Here is a 21998-nt window from a genome sequence, read left to right on the forward strand (position 1 = left end):
TTAATTACATTTCACTCACTTCATGATGCTTCAGAGTCCCGAACTAACACTGAGGAGAGAGGTGAAGAGCGCCATCTGTGGCTGCTGAAGGAAGTACAGCCGTAATGTGTCTTAACTTAACTCAGCCCTAACTGTAAATGTTCATTTGCTATGATAGATAGATAGATAGATAGATAGATAGATAGATAGATAGATAGATAGATGACAGGATTTTATATTAAATCCTCAGTAAATGCATGCAATCTTTCTCTAATTGCCATGCTTTCAAAAAGCCTTCAGTGATATAAGCATGGTTCGCTCTGAATGTGAGACTGATGATTTTTTTTTTTTTTTTTTTTTTTTTTTTTTTTATTCTGATTTTCTATTGAACGTCATTTATTGAGTGTGGCTTTAATGATCCGAAACTCTGGGCAGCTTTTAAAAGATCTGAAGAGAAATGCCATCTCTGCCTGTTTGCTGCCAGTAATTGGAAACTCTGCAGTGAAGTTTGTGAGAGAGAGAGATCTGCTCAGAATGTTGTGTTATGTGTCTTAACTATATGTTGCAGACTCTTCTGTAGCTTCACATGACTAACATAAGTGTGAGATGGAATTAAAGGATGGTATGGAGTGGCTGTGAACGATGAACATATTTATTCCAGAGATGTGTGTATTTTCTTGCTTTTTCCCTATTTTTTATTTTTTTACTCTTCTGGAGTCTTGTCCATTATGTCTGGATGTGCTTTTCTTTATCTGTGCTAATTTACACATTTAGACATTAGTTTGAATGACTGGAAGAAAATCATGCTCTTGCCAGAGACTGCATTTATAGTTCACCTATAAAATGATCATTCTGTCATTATATGCTCATCCTCGTCTCGTTCCAAACAAATATGACTTTCTTTCTTCCATGAAACACAAAAGGAGGATTTAAATAATGCAGTAGTTGCTGTTTTCCATGTAATTACAGTGAATGGGGACTGGAGCATCATAAAAGTGGTCCATATGTCTCAAATCTTCTTGACCTTGATGAAAACTTAAATGTCAGTCTGTTTCTCGCACAAAACTACTGTTTGACATAAAAAACATGAAAAAGGTGGAGTGCTTTTATGGTGCTTTTGAGTCTGTTTGAAGTTTGAAAGCTTCAGAAGGAGAAAGAGAGTCATACAGGTTTGGAGTGACATGAAGGCGAGTAAATGATTTGTTTTTGGGTGAACTGTCCCTTCCATTAAAGAGCCGTTTCTCGATCTGGTCAGTGATCCAGGAAAGACATTTATGTGCGTAACACTTTTTGATAGTTATCGTCTACTCTCAAATTCTAACTATTAAATAAGACAAAAAAAAGACAGATATTATACAATCTGAGAGTAAAGAAGCTGCTGTTTCTGACAGATTCAGTTCTGCGAGGTTGACGTAGCAGTTCCTGAGAGGCGTTCACATGTTGTGTGTCGTGTGTTTGCTCCTGAAGAGACATTTAAATGAAGTCCTGCAGCGATTGGTCAAGTCAAGTCACCTTTATTTGTGTAGAGCTTTATGCAATACTGTTTTTGTCAAAGCAGCTTTTTCAAACAGGAAAAATAGTTTGTCTATGATGCAAGAAGACAAAAACAGATTCATTTTCAAGCTAAAGTCAGTTCATTGATGATTCAGAGATGTCATCATCCAGTTCAGGATCACTTCCAATAGTGTCTGTGCAGTCGGTCATTATTCATGCTGCTGTTTAAAGTGCAGAAGGTCTGAATCACAATAACACTGCTGTAAATCTGCTGAGCAGGATATCACACACACACACACACACACACACACACACACACACACAGCTCTTTCCTGGTGGAAAATGCACAGACCTGCTAAAATCAGCACCTTAGTGCCTGGCGAATGAGATTTTATTCGAAAGAGAGAGAAAAATAAAAGAGGAGATGAAGAGTGAGGCCGAGGGGAGAGTAACAGTGACCGGCGATCACAGTCTGTGCTGCGGACAGCTCAGGAAATTCAGCAGTTATTGTCACAGCAGAAACCACACGCTCCTCTGAAGCAGTGAACACTGTCTCAAACACAATATACATCAGAGATCTGAAGAAAATCAGCCAATCACTGAACAGATCTCTGACCAGATTGTCTTTGTTGCTCCAACAGACACATACATACACTGGTGGTCAGTAAGACTAATGTTTAATGTTTTCGACAGAAGTCTCTTCAAGCTCATGAAGGCTACATTTAATTGATCAAAAAAGGGACTGAAATAAAAAACAGCTGTCAAACATCTGTGTTCTATGTGAATCTCTGTTAAAGTGTAATGTATTTCTGTGATGTGCAGCTGTATTTTCAGCATCGTTACTCCAGTCTTCAGTGTCACATGATCTTCAGAAATCATTCTAATATGATGATCTGCTGCTCAAGAAACATTTCTGATTATTATCAATGTTGAAAACAGTTGTTTTTGATACATTTTATTTTTCAGGATTCACAGATGAATAGAAAGTTCAAAAGAACAGCATTTATTTGAAACATAAATCTTCTGTAACATTAAAAAAGGTCTTTACTGGCACGTTTGCTCAATTAAATGAGTCCTTGATGAATAAAAGCATTATTCTCATCAAAAAATAAATAAATAAATAAAAATAAATCTTTTGAAGGCTAGTATAATAATTGTGTGCTGATGTACTGTCAGACCCTGATCCTCACAGAAAACACTCAATAATTACATCCACAAGTGAATTTTAATTCTGTTTAGAAGCGGATGAAAATACATGAAGGTGTTTGTGAAAGTGCTGTTGAAAATGATGTTAAAATCTTCCTTATATAGAATATTTACTGTTGTTGTGATTTCTCTGGGGGGGGATTCAGGCATTAATTAGAGCGCCAGTAATTTGCACCCTGGTTCAGAGCAGCGAGAAGTGCTAATTAGAAAAAATAAATAAATAAATAAATAAATTCTGTCAAACATTCACATAAATGTGTAGAAAAACAAAAGCTTGACATTCTCTGTATTGTAAATGTGAATGAAGGTCATTTTCCGTAATAAATAATCGGAATGGCTGTGACCAAAGTGCCCTGACGGCAGGAGGAGCCGAGCTGTAACTGAAAGAGTGTTTAAGGCAAGAGCTCTTCGTCACAGATTCCCGTGATGACGCGAGCGGCTGCAGTGATTTAATCAGAATTGGAACAGGTTATTTAGTCGCTCCTGAGAGCATGAATTATGATTGTATTTGCATAATCTTCTGTGTAAATGAGAACGAGTCAGTCATTAAGAGTTTGTTTCTTACTGATCAGACGCAGTAATTCCTCGTGCGGCGAGGCAGCATCGATCTTAATGAGAAACGAGGACGCGCTCACACACTCAGACAGGTGCACAAAGACACACTCGCTTCACAGCTTACAGAAAGTGATTAGCCTGTAATGAATTAAAAAAGCACACAAACAAACATTGTGCTGCTCTGTAAAATGACATGAAGGCTCTGTCACTCTGAACACTTTAACAGAGACACAAACGACATGAACCAGAGTTAAGATTAAATAGACAATATATAAATTAAATAAAAAATGAATGAGTGAGACAACAGACCTGAGTGGGAGGAGCTGTGTGATTGAGTGGGCAGGTGGAAATGACTGAGTGGGTGGGTGGATGAAAAGTGGACCTGCATGGTTTGAAGAGTGGGCAGAGCTGTGTGATTTAGTAAGTAGGTGTAAATGGGTGAGTGAGTGAGTGAGTGGGTGGAGTCGAGGAGAAGTGGGCGGGGCTGTGTGGTTGAGTATAGGTGGAAATGACTGAGTGGGTGTGGAGTCGAGGGGAAGTGGGCGGGGCTGTGTGGTTGAGTATAGGTGGAAATGACTGAGTGGGTGGAGTCGAGGGGAAGTGGGCGGGGCTGTGTGGTTGAGTATAGGTGGAAATGACTGAGTGGGTGGAGTCGAGAGGAAGTGGGGGGGGGCTGTGTGGTTGAGTATAGGTGGGAAATGACTGAGTGGGTGGAGTCGAGAGGAAGTGGGCGGGGCTGTGTGGTTGAGTATAGGTGGAAATGACTGAGTGGGTGGGTCGAGAGGAAGTGGGGGCGGGGCTCTGTGTGGTTGAGTATAGGTGGAAATGACTGAGTGGGTGGAGTCGAGAGGAAGTGGGCGGGGCTCTGTGGTTGAGTAAGTAGGTGGAAATGGGTGAGTGAGTGAGTGAGTGAGTGAGTGGGTGGAGTCGAGGAGAAGTGGGCGGGGCTGTGTGGTTGAGTATAGGTGGAAATGACTGAGTGGGTGGAGTCGAGAGGAAGTGGGCGGGGGCTGTGTGGTTGAGTATAGGTGGAAATGACTGAGTGGGTGGAGTCGAGAGGAAGTGGGGGCGGGGCTGTGTGGTTGAGTATAGGTGGAAATGACTGAGTGGGTGGAGTCGAGGGGAAGTGGGCGGGGCTGTGTGGTTGAGTATAGGTGGAAATGACTGAGTGGGTGGAGTCGAGAGGAAGTGGGGGCGGGGCTGTGTGGTTGAGTATAGGTGGAAATGACTGAGTGGGTGGAGTCGAGAGGAAGTGGGCGGGGCTCTGTGGTTGAGTAAGTAGGTGGAAATGACTGAATGTGTGGGTGTGCATTTTGATGGAGTTAATGGAGAGTTAGGCAGAGAACTGTTCTTTAAGGTGTGGGTGGTAGATGAAGTGGGTGGGACTGCATGGCCAGAGTTGGGTATAACACATTTCACAGTAAGGAGTTACTGTATTCTAATGAATTTTCCCGATAGCGCAGTAATGCATTACATTTTAAATTTATGTAATTTGATTACAGTTGCTAATGTCAATAAACTTACACTATTAAGTTACAAATGCAGTGTTAAGAAAAAAAATGAAGTAAATGAATTTTCAAATCATGTTTTGCACGTCAGTATGCCATTTAATAAATCACAGGAGAACGCAAGCTAAATGACTTATTCAAGTGATCTCCTCCACTGCTTGATTCTTCACAGTGTGACATCTTCCAAAAACGAAAAGTAGCTTAGATGAACTTCACGAATCTTGCTGCTTTATTTATGGAGGTGATGTGGGCTGTCACATGTTTGTGCATCTTACGTGGATGATTTCCGTATGAATAGTGCGCTGCACCGGGGCGTGATCACATTACAGATAATGAGCTCAGACAGGACTGGACTGGACCTCACATTGGTTTCATATGGATTATTATATTTGTTTACAATATGACACTTCAAGCTTTCTATAGATATATTTCTCATGTCTGTGTGTCAAGTATTCGCTGAGTTTTAGTTCATTTTTTGGCATGTTTCAGAAAAAAGGCAACCGAGACGGCAGAAAGCACACCCTGTTTGTTTTCTTTATTTTACAAAAGCACAATGATTTGTTGATATTGTGGGTATACAAATAAAAATATACCTTTTACAGTCTCAAATGATGTATTACACTTAGCTGTATGATCAAAAATAAAGGAACATTTATTTTTGCTGTTATCATAAAAAAAGAGATGCGATCGTTAATGTTGCTGTTTTGATACTTATGTAATTTTTCAGACAATATTAAATTATTGAAAGAACTATATGTTTCACTTTGTAGTGTATTTTTTAGGTTTGATGACTTGAAAAGTAAAGTAACCTTAAAAGTAAAGTAATTAGTAATCTGATTACTTTTTAAATGCAGTAATCAGTAATATAATCAAATTGCAGTTTTAAAGTAGTAATTAGTAATCACTGTGCATGACTTAATAGTAAGTGGAGCTGTGTGATTGAGAAAGCAGGAGGAAATGACTGAGTAAGTGGTTTATTCAGAATACTTTCTGAATAATTGACAGAGTAATTGTTTGAGCTGTTTTGTGAATGAGCGGCTGTCAGGACGGAGTCTGACGCACTGTGAGGGAGTGCTGTAAATCAGAGTGAGATTGGCACGGCCACGTTTCTGCAAAGGTCATTCCCACAACACACTGCTGAAGAGAGACGACAGATGAAGCTGTAGGTGGGACTTGAATATGATATCTGGAGGAAGTACTTACAGACCACAAAAGATGTGAAAACGCTTAAAATGGAAGAATATGAGGGAATATGATGATATGATACAGCACCAAAAATATTCAGATCAAAGCAGATCATTCAAGCACATTTACAGTTATGTATTGGACTGATGCTTTTATCTTTACACCGGACTCATGGACGCGGTGTTGCTGGCTCAGGAATGAGTGCACTAGAAGCTAACAGGTTCAGTTGTGTTAGTAGCATGTAATTATGCATGAGTTGTTGATATTGCCATAGTATGCACATGTAGCGTTCAACAAGGATATTCGTAAATTAAAGTGTTACATAATGTGGTATAATCACGACAAGAAAACTGGACATTTTAATGTTTTAGTAACATGTAAAAACAATGTCTCCATGATGTTTTTGTCAGCTGAGCTGCTGCTCCATTATTCTCTCTTTGCTCTTGACTGTATTTTGAGTAACATGACATGACACATGAATGATATCAGTGATGGAGGAGGCACAAGAACAATGCTTTTTAAAGCAAGTGTCTGTTCTGCCAGGAAGCTCAGCGTGAGAATGATGTTTGGAGTTTTACTGAAGTGGGAGGAAGGCTGGATGGCTGTAATGTGATCTGTATAAATGTGTGTGCCGCTGCTGTCTGAGCTTTAGCAGCTCATACATCGTCTCTCTAAACAAGACGACAGTCTGTTGGGGGAAATGTTAATTGTACAGTGAATGATGAATGGATGTACCAAAGCACATATTTGACCAAAAATTACAAGTACCAAAGTGCATCTTTGAAAAACATAAATAAAAAGGCAAGTTTACTGACATTTTTACCTCACAAAACATTTCATCAACTTATGAAAACCACAACATGTAGGTTGAGGTTACATACAGGTAAGGTAGAATTTAAGAGAATATGAATAATTTGAGCCTTGATATGAATTCAGAACAGTGAATTATTAAGAAATATGACAAAAAGGATTATGCTTATTATTATTTATGATTGTTTCCCCTCACTAATACAGTTTTAATAAACAAACAAACAAAGATTTTAAAGTATTAAATCTGTAGTATATAATCATTTTCACAACATTTCACAAAAAAGTTGAGTTTGCTAATTAATAAAATAAAGTTTGGGTCTGTGCCCAGTGTATTTGTGTGCCATCATCTCTGTATGCTGACCTGCTACATCCATTAATTTGAAACTAAGCGCTTGTGAAAATCACACAAAGCTGGAGCGAACTGCATTTGCAGAACGCATTATGAGAATGACAGGTTTCTAATGACAGAGAATCGTGTTTGCAGAACTGCATGAGATCCGGCAATGGACCGGACTGCTGGAGACATCAGCGACTACAGCAGCTAGTCATTTAGTGAAAATGAGTAACACTAGCACAGAACTGAGTTACGTAGGAGAAATGGAGGATTCAGCATGTACTATTTACTTGAACTCATCTGGTGTAAATGTCCAAATCCTTTGCTGTCAGTTCATGATGATCAGGAACCAAAAGAAGCTACAAAACCAATGAGACAATATACAACTAAAACCAACAGATGAAGCAGGAGACGTCCAGCAGCATTATAACCATCACTCAACTTCAGAACCCATCAACCTGCCGCTGAAATATAACAACTGATATTTCTCTCGCTGTGCTGAATGATGAACTGCGTGTGATTTGGAACAGACGCATCCGATGACTTCACATGCTCCTTATGTTTGGAACTGAGCACGTGTGCATTTATTATCCTGGAGAGGATGATGTTGATTTAAAAGCATTTGATGAGCAAACAGTGTCATTTTTGAGAAACTCGTTCTCTCTCCGGCTCATTAGCCACGTTTCACCGGCAGCTTTTCTGTGAGCCGAACGCCATCCGAGGCCCAGAGCGGGAATCGATCTGTGTCGCTCTGAGAGGCGCTTGTGCTAATGAACTCTGCCTGTGATTCTGGCTGGCATTGGTAAAAAACTATGTTTTACTGCTGGAACATTAACAAATGATGACGCCACCAAACTACAGTGAGGACAAAGATGGCGGCCGTCGTTATGGTAACAGCGAGAGATGACAGATTGACACATCATCTGTCAGAAACAGACCCGCTGCGTGCAGAAGAAGACTGGAACACCAGCTCAAATTAATACAGCTCTAGAACATTGATTTGTTTTTACATGTGACTGAATTGAGTAATTAAATTTGGAGACCAAGGTGGACGTGTGTTTGTGTGGGTATACGCTGCTAAATTTTAGATAAGTGTTTTTTTTTTTTTTTCACACGCACATCTTAACTATACTGTTTGGATGAAAGTACACCCAAATATTACATAAATAAATAAATGAATAAATACATTTGCATCAATAACATTTGCAGAAAGCACATACATGTGCTCAAAGTGAGCCTAAAACTACTTTGAAACAATTTATATTGTATAAAGCACAATCTATATATTTTTTTTTTTTGTTAAATACAGCCTTATTTATCATATATTTTCATATTTATTTTGTATTAATTTTGTAATGCATTTTTGTAAAGTCATAATAATTTTGTTAGAATATAATATTGTTTTTATCCATTTGTTTGGTAACATCAGTTAGGGTTACTTTGATATAATAATAATAATAATAATAATAATCACACTGTAATTGTTTGGCAAATTGTAATAAAAACAGTAAGGGTCAGTCTGACCTGCAATTATTATTATTATTATTATTGTATGGAACTCATAACCATTAAAAAACAAAAGCAAACAGAAATCTGCTGTCCCCAGTTTTTAATGCACAGATGGTAATAAGTGAGATTTCTGCTGTATTTTGGCCACTGAACTAGGAAATGTCCTCGGTTTGTTTCTCAGAAATCTGCTTGCTTTAGTTCAGGGGTGCAGATACTGATGGATCCGTGTTCATACGTGTTCGTCAGGAGCCGTTAACGAGCTTCTACCGGCTGAACTGCTTTTGTCCTACTGGCTGTGAGTGTTTGGCGGGCGTCGCTCTGCACGTTCACGTCTGTGCAAGCTCATTAAACGCTGCGCGAACATGAGAGTCGTGTTGTCCACCTTCCTCCGAGAGCGAGCGAGCAAGTTCTGATGAAGTTTTGGCTCGCTAACACGTCGGGCCCTGGCGAGAACGCAGAAGGTTTAAAATTAGAACATTCTCTCACGATCTCGCTCCAAACGTGTGATGAACATTCATTTACAGCCTTTCACTGTTTTTATTCGCCAGGATCTTGCATCTTCTCACGTCTGCGTGTGTGTGTTTCTCACGTCTTACTCCCCTGATGCCACGGCAAGAAGATGATGAAAAGAAAGTTGAGCTAAGAAGAGTTTATAAAACCTGTGAGTTTGTGTGAGAGAGAGAGAGGATGATGATGATGATGTATTTGTGTAAAGGTGTACATTTTCCCCCATCAAGGCTCAAGTTTTACCCATGAGATCATCAGTTTGCTTTATTGATGTTCACACAAAAGACTGTGTGTGTTTGACTGTTTCTCAGGGTGAAGACTTTATGAAACATTAGTGTGGCTCATGCATTCAGACGGCAATTAATTCACCACAGGGTGAAAGATGTCGATCGAGGAACCCTGAAGAATCACACATTTCTTTGCCTTTTGTACTCTTGAGGTTGGTTGAATGAAGTTTCTTCTGCTCGCCAAGGCTGTATTTTTTTAATCACAAATTTGCATTGAAGGTGCAGCAAGCACAGCAAACACTTCAACTGCATAGTAAGCACAGCAAATGCAGCGCATGTACAGCAAGCACATCACACTGAACAATTACAGGCTCTACTGTACAGTGTGAATCTCAAAAGAACAAATCACTTTTCAGAAACACAAAATATCTGGAACAGAAGCTATTTTTGCACCACTTCTGGTCTGGGCATGCACCACGCAAGATTCGAACCCATGACCTGAAAGGTTCAGGCTTGCTGAGGTCAGCTTTCAGTGTGAGAACAAGCTCGCAAAAGCATTACTTAGCATGTTAACCGATTAACATGCTAAGCTAATTCAACAGCTGACATCATGGTTAACCTGATAGCTGAAGAGCCTCAATAGAAAATATGGCAACTCGCAGCATTCTAACCAGTAAGCAAGCTAAGCTAACTAGTACAAGATAGCAAACACAGACACAGTCAAATTTGGACAGGTATTTCTTGGGAATGGTAGCAAATATCAACAATGTGTTCAGTTTTATCTGTGCGGCTTGGTCCAAAGATCATCTGAGCCAGATTTTGGAAGAATTGGACACATTTTGCAGGAGGAGTAGTGAAAAATCTTCTTTTTTTTAATTTATTTCAATATGGCAGACAAACAAAATGATGGAAAATGAAAAATGATAAATTGTCAGAAATAGCATAAGCCAAGAAATAAATTGACACAAAATTTGTACAATGTTTTCAAAAGTTATGTGTTTATGCAAAAATCCTTATATCTTTGGAACACTAGGTGGCACTGTGTTCAAACTTCTCAGCTACATCCAGGAGATATTGTTGCTGACCCCTACCAATTTTTGCAGAGATATGTCAAATTGTTCAAAATATATTGCAATTTATTTTGTAAATTGTAAAATGGTGATCAGGCGATTTGTCAAATCAGCACCCTTGGATTCGGCATGACCCGAAGAATCCATGGACACCAAGACTTTCTGACAAAATGTTCCAAAGTTATAGGCAGAAAAGTCCATTGTTGTTATCTCATGAGCTGTAGGTGGTGCTGTTCCCAACTTTGCCAGGTACCCTCATATCATGGTGCTGATGAAGCCAGCCAAGTTTCATTTCAGTTGATCAAAGTATTGCTGAGATACAGCCTCTGAACCGATTTTGGGTCAACATTGTAAGTTTGCAACACCGTAACATTTCAGCAAAGATGAATATGAAAATTCTGTTCGTTGTTTCTGTGCACCTTGGTTCAAAGATCGTCTGAGCCAATTTATATAAGATCTGGGCATATTTTAAAGGAGGAGTAGTGAAGAATTAAAAAAAAAAAAAAATACTGTACTTTTGAAAATGGCCACTTCTGTAATGACTGGAGTCTTAATGTCAGATGCTGAATGTGATCAGCATGAGAAAAGTAATCAGATGTACTAAGTTTATTTTGGTGGTGGCGCTATAGAGTTGGTTCTAGAGACCCCAGAGTTCTCGATAGCAAACACAGCAAACATATCCCTCCGATCGGTCTTCAGGTGTCGTGCTGTGTTTGATGAAGGGTTTGCAGAGCTGCATCGTCTCTCCTGTTGCTGTGTGTGTGTGTGTGTGTTTGTGTCAGAAGTGAAGGTTTCTGCAGCCATGGAGCAGAATGATATTGTGATTGACACGTCTAGTGTGTGATTAGCAGCAAATGACTCTGCAGGACAGAAGAAAGCTCTTCGAGTGTGTCTCATGCTCACCGTCTGCTGTCTGCGGTCCTCCTGGCCTTTGATTAGCTCATATATCACACAAACCTCTCTCAACTGATCCTTAACACAGACAAACCGAAAAACAAGACACGATTAGGTTAAAAAACAACAACTATTCTCTGAAATCAAGTTAGACAAACTACATTGGACAAAAACTACCTGCACAGTAGTGGAGGACTTTCTGAGATCAGTTGTCAGCGATGGAAGCTGACAGAACCGGCTCTGGTCTGATCATGTTGGTTCAGATGCGTCAGGAGGGTCTGATCCGCTCGTGTTCCTCCGCTGCATCAGGAGGCGCGACGCCGCGTTCTGTCCTGGAACTGCATGTTTCTCTGTGGATTTACTGGATAGTGCAGAAACTTTCAGGGAACTTCAAAGGCTAAGATGGAGGATTTTTGCAGTAGTTGTGAAAAAGAGAGACAGTTAGTTTTGATAGAGGGAGAATGTTGATAGTTAATAGCTGAGAAATAAAGTTAAATAATACATTAGAAATAATATAGATAGTATATGTTAAAAACAAGAGACATATATTAATCACAAGTTTCCCGGCTGATATTGTGTTGGATTTTTTGTGTTGTTTATTTTATATCTTTATTGCATCATTTTACAGGAGAAGTTCTCTCAAAAAACTGAAAAATGGCCCAACATGCTCTCACCCTCAGGTCATCCCAGATGTAGATGAGTGTGTGTCTTCATCAGGTTTGTAGAAATGTAGCACTGCATCAGTGTCTCAGCAATGGATGCTCTGCAGTGAATGGGTGCTGTCAGAATGAGAGTCCAAACACCTGGACCACAAGTAATCCACAGCACTCCAGTCCATCAGTTAACATCTGGAGAAGACAAAAGATGAAACACATCCAGCCATGAAGACGTTGTTAACTCAAATACATAGAGTCTATAATCCATAATAACACTTCCTCCAGTGAAAAAGTGTTCTGGTGTAATCTGGTGAGAAATCTGCACAGATCAAGCAGCGTTTAAACAGCTCTAAACAAATATGTGTCTGGATTTTGATGTGAGAGACAACAGCAGATGCACTTTTTCACTGGAGGAAGTGTTATTATGGATTATAGACTCTATGTATTTGAGTTAAAAATGTCTTAATTGCTGGATGTGTTTCATCTTTTGTCTTCTCCAGATGTTAACTGATGGACTGGAGTGCTGTGGATTACTTGTGGATTATTGTGATGTTTTTATCAGCTGTTTGGACTCTCATTCTGACGGCACCCATTCACTGCAGAGCATCCATTGATGAGACACTGATGCAGTGACACATTTCTACAAACCTGATGAAGAAACAAACTCATCTACATTTTCACTTATGGGTGAACTATTAAATATTACTACGTTTTATTTCAGTTTTAGTTTGAAATTATTTTCAGTTAGTTATTTAATGCCACAACTTAATATAAATATTGGATTTAGAATATAGAAAAGGATTGTCAGAACAAAGCAGCCGTGTCTGGATCAGATGCCATCTGCTGCCTCTCCAGCTCGCAAAATTACAATAAAGAGAAATCTGAAGCCAAGATCTCCCTCGAGTAGAAACTAATTATGATCTTAACAGACGTGTTCTTACCTAAACGACTAAAATAATGCACACGAAACACATAAGCGGCCAGTTAGCAGGACAGGTAGCAGAGAGAGACAGAGACCCAGAGGAACGTTTACTGCTCCTTCATTGCTCTGGAGACTCGACGGAGGCCTCTGTTTCATCGAACCATCAGCTCTGTCCCAGATGTTTATCCTGAAGTCCCTGAGCAGAAGAGGACACGTATGAGTCCACCGATGACCTGCAGTCAGATCTAAAATACTGATGAGACGTGTTGGAGGCGTCCCAGCATCGATGGTCCCCAGCATATGTTGTGTTTCCCCGTCATGGGAATCTGTTGTGCCGATGGACCCAAAAAGATCCATAACACTTGGAGATTAGAGTTACTATTCATCTCAATAGCAGTTGCTCGGATCCCTAAAGTAGAAATCTGCCATCGTTGCTCTCGTCCGCTCGGTTCTGCTGCCAGGGTTTCTGATCAGATGAGGACTAACTAACTGAATCTCCAGAAGTAAAAGAGCTGAAACACTGAAGTGTTCTGCTGACATCAGCACGCTCACCTGCCAGAGATTAGCCGAGGTCTAAAAGAGAGATTAAAGGAGAAAATAAAGTAACTCGCTCGCTCTTTCGACCAGACTGGCTCCTTTGAGAAATATCGATTCTCACAAAACTCTCACAGCTGAACCGTTTACCAACAAACTCCTGAGAACTCACTCAACCAGCGTCAGATCACGGCATGAGCTTTCAGATGAGAAGATGTCTGGACACGATAGAGATGTAGTGGAAATGATTTAATTTAGTTTACATGAGGATTGTTGAGAGCTCATCTGCATCATGTTATAAAGCTCTGGATTGTATTGTTTCTTCTCTCAGCACTGATCAGAGACAGAGGACGGACATACAGAGCAAAACTACAAACCGATCGAGACAAATCTGCCGGAAACAACAAAGAGAGCTGTGCTTGTGTGGAGAACAAAGCCATGCGAGGCAGAGATCAGCAGAACGCCGGCTAATAAACACAGGAAACTTCACTTAGTTCACAATCAATAATGATTCACTCCTGAGGATCTGAACCTCCACGCTCACGCTCTGAATGCATTAAACACCATCCGTCCATCCATCCATCCATCCGTCCGTCCGTCTCTCTTTCTTTGGTTAAACCTCCTCACATTTGAATTGCAGATAGCGTATCGGTCGTTGAGTCTGAAAGTCTCAAAGCAGTCAGCTTTTCCCTGTTAACTAATTGGGGAGCTGTTGAGACGATCTGACGCACTGATCAGAGACAGAACAGACGGAGACGAGGAGGACATGAAAAGAAAAAGAGAGCAGCCGGCAGAGCAGAAATAAAACAGAGAGAGCTCTGAGATTAAGAGATAAAACAGAGAGAGAGAGAGGGACAAATGAAGGTGAATGTTTATGGGGTGACTTTATTCAGATGTGTCTCTCATCCTTGAGACACAGCTGCTGTCCTCGTCGCAGTGTTTTCACTCTCTAACGCCGTTGTCTTTGTCTCTAACTTTCAAATCAGGTGGTTTCTGCACCTGCTGGTGAACACACAGTGTGAAATGTTTTACCGAAAGCTCACACAACCGATTCTCCAACAGTGACACTCCAAGTACAGCCTTCGTCTGTCACAGATCATGTGTGCATCGGACACTCGGTTGAAATATCGGCCAGTCAGCTCTGGCAGTTTGTTTCAGGGCAGTGTTTGTATGAACAAAGCTGTCCGATCCACGGCGTTCCTGTTTTTGATGTCTTGCACAGCTACTCCAGCCACTTTATTTTCCTCATTAGCCGAAAACAAAAACACTTTTTCACTCATATTTTACATGTGCGGACTGCATTGGATTTTCCTCGTTTGAAATCACTTCTGATCGTTAGATCAAGGCAGCGTGCTTCTGCTCTCCGGCTGACTAATTTAAGACTTTTGTTTCTGGGTCATTCCTCTCCTGCAGAACCTTTCGAACTGTGAAACTTAAAAAATAAAAAGAAAATGACTATGCATGTGTTGTATTTTAGGCAAGCATCTTCTAAATCTGGTCAAAGTCAGATACAAACTTTACTCACTTTAAATTTGATATTTACACAATGACAAGCTCAAATGTCAATGCATGTTCATAAAGAGCTAAAGTGAGTTATTGCTCAGTGACAGGTTGACAGTTTGCGTATATGAGGACTTTTCATATTCATATTTTTATTATCTTGACAATATCAGACGGATGTGTATCATTTGATCAAAAAGAGTGACCACAAAACATTCCAGAATTCACAAAATCCAAGCATTATGGTGATGCAAGTGGTTGATTTATGAGTAAAAAAAAAAAACACATTAAAGTGCTGCTTGTATGAATAACGCATTATTTACTGCATAAAAATAATAATCCAGCAAATCCAGGTTTCGTATGCATAATATATGCATGATATATAAGGTTATTATAGTTAACTAAAATAAACCATAAAATATTTAACATGAACCAAACGAAACCATAAAAAAATAAATAAATAAATAAATAAATAAAATCAGCTAGTTGCCAACATTTCTCATTTTAATTTACTTTAACTTGCAGTACTAAAATAACAAACTAGTTTAGTTGGAACATTTAAGAAAATACCCGAGAGCTGCACACACGACTGTATTTATGGAAAAGGCGGGGCCTATAACAGGGGGTGGAGCTTTAGACACTATTTTTTATTGTTAAAGTGAGACAGGGTTTTTTCTCTTAAATTTGAGATTTTGTGGGAGGATCTGAAAGCTCATTATAATGACCAATAAAACTCCTCAGAGAGCGTGAAGTATGATCATGTTTATTTCAGATCTCGTTCCTGCTCCGCTTAGTGAAGTTTAACTGAGAGAAAATTGTGAATGAAAGGAAACTCATCCTGAGTGAACTAAATGAGTTTCTGAAGATCTTACACGAGTCGTTTCTTTGTCCACTTAAGCCTAAGTGATTTCAGAACGTTTTCATCATTTCTATCTGTATTCATACTGTGAATCTGTCTGTCTGTCGTCAGGCTGCAGAGCTGTCTCTGTCAAACCTCTCCTCTGTTTTTAGATGTGTTTAAACTCCACACTTATTATTTCATGCATAAACCCTGATTTGAATTTCATTTCAAACACCTGAACACTCTCGCTTTATTTACATGACTTCGACATCTTCAAACCTTCTTAGATGTGTTTAAACTCACACACACACACACACACACACACACACACTGCAGCTCGTCTGATACACACACACACACACACACACACACACACACACACACACACACACACACACACACACACACACACACTGTCTGAGGGTGTGTTTAGTTATTGAGTTGCAGCTCTGGAAGTTAATGGTGTGCTTGAGTGAAATTCGGCTAGAAACAGGAAAAGCTCTGGAGACGCTGAATATATTACACTCTCAAAATAGAGCCTTAATAAGAACATAAACAAACATTCACACACACACACACACAGACAGAGACACAGCGAGCTGCTGAAGGCCGAACAGAGACATGTTTCAGCTTCTTTAAGGGTTTATAGTGTGTGTGTGTGTGTGTGTGTGTGGGGGACAGGTGTCGTTCACTACACGGCTCAGGTTTGATGTTTGTTCCCAGAACACTGCTGTGAGCCTCAGAGACGTTTGTCATTTAAATCACCGTCCGATCCGTCTGTCTGTAATGTTCTCAGTGTGTGTGTGTTTGAGCGATACTTGTTGTGCTGGTTTATCTGATGATGTAATCTTGCAGTTTGTACCAGTAACAGAGTGACAGACAATCAGCTCAATGCTTCAATGCATGAGAACTACAATTCCCATAATTCTCTTGGGTCGCAGCTCTGTGTGTGTATCTGGGTCAGGATCTGTGTGTCATTGCCGGTTGAACAGCGCACACTAGCGGCACGTCTGTGAATCTCTCACACAGCCTCTTCATTCTCTCGCTTCATCTGCTCTTTTACACGCCCTGCTCTTTAATTCATCTTTTCCCTCTTTTTATGTAGACCATTATTTCCATTTTTGGCCATATTTCCTCCATCTGTCTCTCTCTCTCTGTCTGTCGTTCTGTGGTAGATTTATGAATATTGCTCTTTTCTCCTCCCCTGCTGTCTGCCCCACTTAAACACAGCGAGAGATCACCAAATTAATTCACTTACAATGAGCTTTTGTGTGTGTGTGTGTGTGTGTGTGTGTGTGTGTGTGTGTGTGTGTGTGTGTGTGTGTGTGTGTGTGTGTGTGTGTAAGGGCACAGTGGAGCTCTACTACATTTGCATGACCTAAAAATGCCCTTCTACCAATTTTATCCCTTTCATCCATGAAGAAAGATAGACAGAACTACAGTAAAAAAAGATAGATAGATAGATAGATAGATAGATAGATAGATAGATAGATAGATAGATAGATAGATAGATAGATAGATAGATAGATAGATAGGTAGATAGATAGATAGGTAGATAGATACGCAGACATATAATGCAGGTAGACAGATGAACAATGGAGGTGTGGGATTTATGGATTGATTGATGGTTTTGAGTATATGAAGTCGTACACGTCACTTTGAGTCCTGAGAGATCGTTCCACACACTCGCTGTCACCTGCTCTCAATTACATCTCAAATAAACATCCAGCAGACACACTCACACTAAATATAGAAACAGGGAGATGCAGCCATGAGCCAAACACACACACACACACACATAATCAAGCAGACACACTCACACTAAATATAGAAAAAGTGAGATGAAGCAATGCGCTGCTACTGAAAACTCTGTAAATGTAGTTAAATTACAGAGACACAGAGTACCGTGTAAATGTATAACACGTCTCCTGTGAATAATGACTCTGTGTGGATGTCTGAATTAATACAGAACACGTTAATTAACTAAGAGCTTTTCAACATTCAGGAACCATCACGGCAGGGACCAGACAGCCGTGGGACACTCAGACAGCTGTTTCTGAAGACAGACAGGAAGAGAGAAAGAAAGACGGTTTGAAATTATTCGTGATGGAAACCGTTTCCTGTTGGTTCGTTTGTGCTCTGCTCATTTGAGAAACAGTGAGCTTCGCTCTCACAGCGCTCTGACAGAATGGTGTCAAACCTGCGCGTGTGTGTGTGCTGGCAGGTACACACTCTAACGCACACGGCAGGGAACAGTTTGTGCGGTTGCATGCTCAAACTCTTCAGCACAGAGCTGATAATTAGTAGCAGGGCCAAAATTAGCACACATAAGTGAAGCGTTTGAGGACAGAAAAGATTCACCATCAAAGAGTTCCCACTGAACACAGAGATCTGAAGAGAGAGAGAGAGAGAGAGACAGCTGGTGATGAATTCTGCAACCATTTGGTTGTTGTGAAATGAAATATCTTCATCTCAATGTGCTATAATACTCAAAAAGTGAGTGGTTACAAAACTGAACGTGTGAGGTGTGATGTGAGGTGTTTCTGGTCAAAGACAAAGCATTTCTGAAAGACTTCAGTTGACACAGCACTTATTATACTCCTCTAAATTAATTTACAAATAAAAAGCCCACTGAGGCAGCACTAAGGTACAGTGATATATCAGATGGAAATATCGGTCATGCATAGCACTGATAAAATATTGTCAAGGATATGTAACATTCCCTACTACTATGTCAATTATTATTATTATTATTATTATTATTATTATTATTATTATTATTTAAAGTCTGCATGACCAAAAAAAAAAAAAAAAAAAAAAAAAAAAAACCTGTCCTGCCCATCCACTTTGTTTGTATAAATGCACAAAAATGTGAACTTACAGTGGTACATTATGATGTGCCACAAAGCTCGGTATTAGGTCCTTTTCTCTTTTTGTTGTTCATGCTCGCAGTGGTTGATTCATTAGGGCTGAATGGGGTTAGTTTTTATTGCATCATTGTATTTTGATAAAAAAAAGTGTGAAATTTACAAAAATACAAAATATCATTAACTGAAATTTTTTATATTTATAATAATTGATATACTTTATCATCTAATAATATAAATATTTTGGCCTCATGCACCTGTGACCTAACTGTTTTGTTTATTTGTATGTTATCTGTATACAGTGTAAATTGTGTGGGTATGTGTGGAAAATTAACATTTGTGTAATCTTTTTGACAGTATTGCACATCATATGAGACGTGTATGTTTACTCAGTTCAAAGTCTGATGTGACTGCAGGTGGAATTACTTTAGACAGGAGTCTGTTAGCATGGTGGATTTAACTCAAAGGCCCCGTCCACACAGAGATGCGTTTCGCTGTATACGCATAAATTTTGTATCGTATAGGCGTTTCGTCCACACGGATCCGTCGTAAACGGAGTGAAACCGATATTTTTTGAAACCGGGTCCCAGAGTGGATAAATTTTAAAACGCCGCCCTTCCGTTTTCATCTGGACAGCAAATCCGTATATTTTCTGAAACGATGACTTCATCAGCCCATGTCTCGCCCCTAGACAACGCTGGTCACGTAACAGCAACCAAAACATGAACAAACATTGAACAATTGTCTTTTTATTAACTAACATTAACACAGATTAATAAATGTATTGTTCCATGTTCGTTTGTATACCGCGCGCAAGGTTTATGCGCATAGTCAAAGTCTTCTTCTCCGTTTTAGTGTATCTCTGTGGCAGAATTACAGCACCACATGCTGGTCTGGCATGTTTACTACATCGTTTTCTGTCGGTTCTGTGGTTTCGTGGAGACACAGATATTTCTCGAGACGAGGATAGGGAAAGCTCTGGCTTCGTGTGGACGTAGCCTACATCACTCAACTCGTTATGCACACTGATTAATGAGTTTTCTGAGGGGGCGGTGCTAAAGTCTTGTTGGCCGTACTAATGAAAGGACTGTTTAGATCTGTGAATAACACAGAGGGGAGCAACTTTGATCTGAAGAGTAAACAGATCCGTCCATGTAATTAGTCGTGGATCTAAATAAAATGCTAAGCTCTGGGGACTCACATGAAAAAAAAAAAAAACTGAACGAGAGTGTGGAAAGGACTTTGTTTAATGCTGTTTTATCTCATTGTCCTTGGAGACTAATTGCTCAGGCCTGACAGTGTGTGGAGCTCCCGAATCTAATCAGTCAATCAATCATCAGCTGTCATGTGCACAGAGAGGTCTGTTTACACCTGGTCACGTGGGACAGATTGCTGTTTGCATTTCAGGGTAGCTGGCGCATTGAATATGATGTGATTAAAGATGAGGCTGCGCAGGATGGCAGGGAACTCAAGGGTGTTGGGTTGGGATGATTAGACGTGATTTAGGACATGGTCCTTCTTTGATGAGAATAAGTGCAAACAACAGCACACAAGCAAGTCTGAAATCAGCATGTGCCCACCCAAATGTAAGGAAAAACTGGCTTTGGCAAATCCAACAAAAAGAATTACTCTCCAGTTCACTGCAACATAATACAGAGTTTAAAATAAATTGTAAATGATTGTGGTACTGATGTAAATGACTCAAATCAAACAGTCTACTGAAGATGTTATCTTGAACTAGCAATTGTGAGAAATGAAGTCTGAATTTACTGTGTTTTTGAAAACAGTGGATAATGTATCATGAAATGTAACTTTTACTGACATGTAACACGTGTCTGTTTTGTTCTTGTCTTCCAGGTGAGATTCTGAGGGGGTTTATTCTTTCATTCCTCCGGCCGGAGACAGCTCAGATGACGAGGGTTTCATGAACGGTAAGAAGGAAATCCAAATGCATCTGATGCTGGAAATTGTGTATCATGGCTCTAGCTTGGGGAAATCATATTTTCAACTCCAATATAAAGTGATTTACTATACTTTAAATGCTTTTTAAAAAAAAATCATGCAGCGTGAACCCGGCATGTTCACTAATGTTAGTTTGACAGTTGTGTGGCATAAATTAATATTTGACTTCCAATATTTGGTTCAAATGATAAGGCCTATAACTCTTGATCAGGCAGAACATTGTGGTGTGTTGCTTGGGGTTTTCCCGCTGCACTGAACCTCAGGTTTATTGTCTGGTTAACCCCCGATAGCTCTGGGGCAGGGTTAACACCAGGGTTAAACCCACAACTAAGTCCAGAGCGACGCAGTGTTGGGTATAAAGACCAATTGTTTATCAACACACAAACGAGCAATAATAAACTGAATGGGCTAATTAAATATTCACATGCTTTGTACAGCCACTGAAACTGCTGTGATTGACTCGTTATCACCTACACATAAAAGACAGAGCACAAGTCTGATGATATACAGTATTGTGTCATTCAAAGTCATTAGATTCAGTATCTTTATGGATACATTTTTTTTTTTTTTTTGTGGTATCAGGCATTTCCATCACATGACGTAATGACTTTATCGCTAAAATAAAATATACACAGAAGAAATGCACAAATTCAGCTGAGAACTACACTATGCAACACAAAAACTAAATAAGCAAAAACAAACCAATAAAATGATGCAATAGACTCAACCCGGTGTTTGGGCAGAAAAAAAAATAAAAGTGTAATCTTTTGAAGACTGTATGCTGGAGCAGAGATCATTAAAATGTGTTTATATACTTGAATGACCATTTACAACCTGAAAAAAAAAAAAAAAAACCTTGCTGTGTCACAAAAGGCCAAATATATATGTATGTTTATGAAATAATCATATAACATATTTTTTTTAGTAAAGTACTGAATAATCTCTTGCCGTTTCCTTCTTAATGTGTGCACATGTTATATTATATATACATGTATATTATGTATTATGTTATGTTATGATATCATAATAAACATACAGTTATTCATTTAAAACCAAACTAAATAAATTCAAAAAATCAACAACACCTTCATTTACACTAATATTACACTTAAGGACAATAAGTAAGTAGATTAATAACAAACTCACATATCATTGGTCTCTGGGTTCAAGAAGTTCATCGACTGTCTGAGTCACAGTTATGACTGTAAACAGGACATACACTGCATGAGGTGTCTGTGAACTCAGTCCACCAGAATGATACTGATAAAACTCATATGAACACAAAAGTTAAATATATAAATTAAAAACGTTCGTCACACAGGATGTTTTGAAGCATGCCAGCTGGTCCTGAGCTGGTAATAAGATGGTTAACAGCTGGATTAACTCATCATGTGCTGATCCTGATCAACTAGCTCCCGCTCAGGACCAGCTCATAACC

At 39.5% G+C, this 21998-nt stretch overlaps 1 pseudogene; it reads left to right on the plus strand.

The window, feature by feature from the left end:
- Window positions 1–21998, plus strand: part of LOC109056765 — a 322386-nt pseudogene that overhangs the window by 94062 nt on the left and 206326 nt on the right.

Source organism: Cyprinus carpio, chromosome A7 (assembly GCF_018340385.1).
Source record: "Cyprinus carpio isolate SPL01 chromosome A7, ASM1834038v1, whole genome shotgun sequence".
Lineage (NCBI taxonomy): Eukaryota > Metazoa > Chordata > Actinopteri > Cypriniformes > Cyprinidae > Cyprinus > Cyprinus carpio.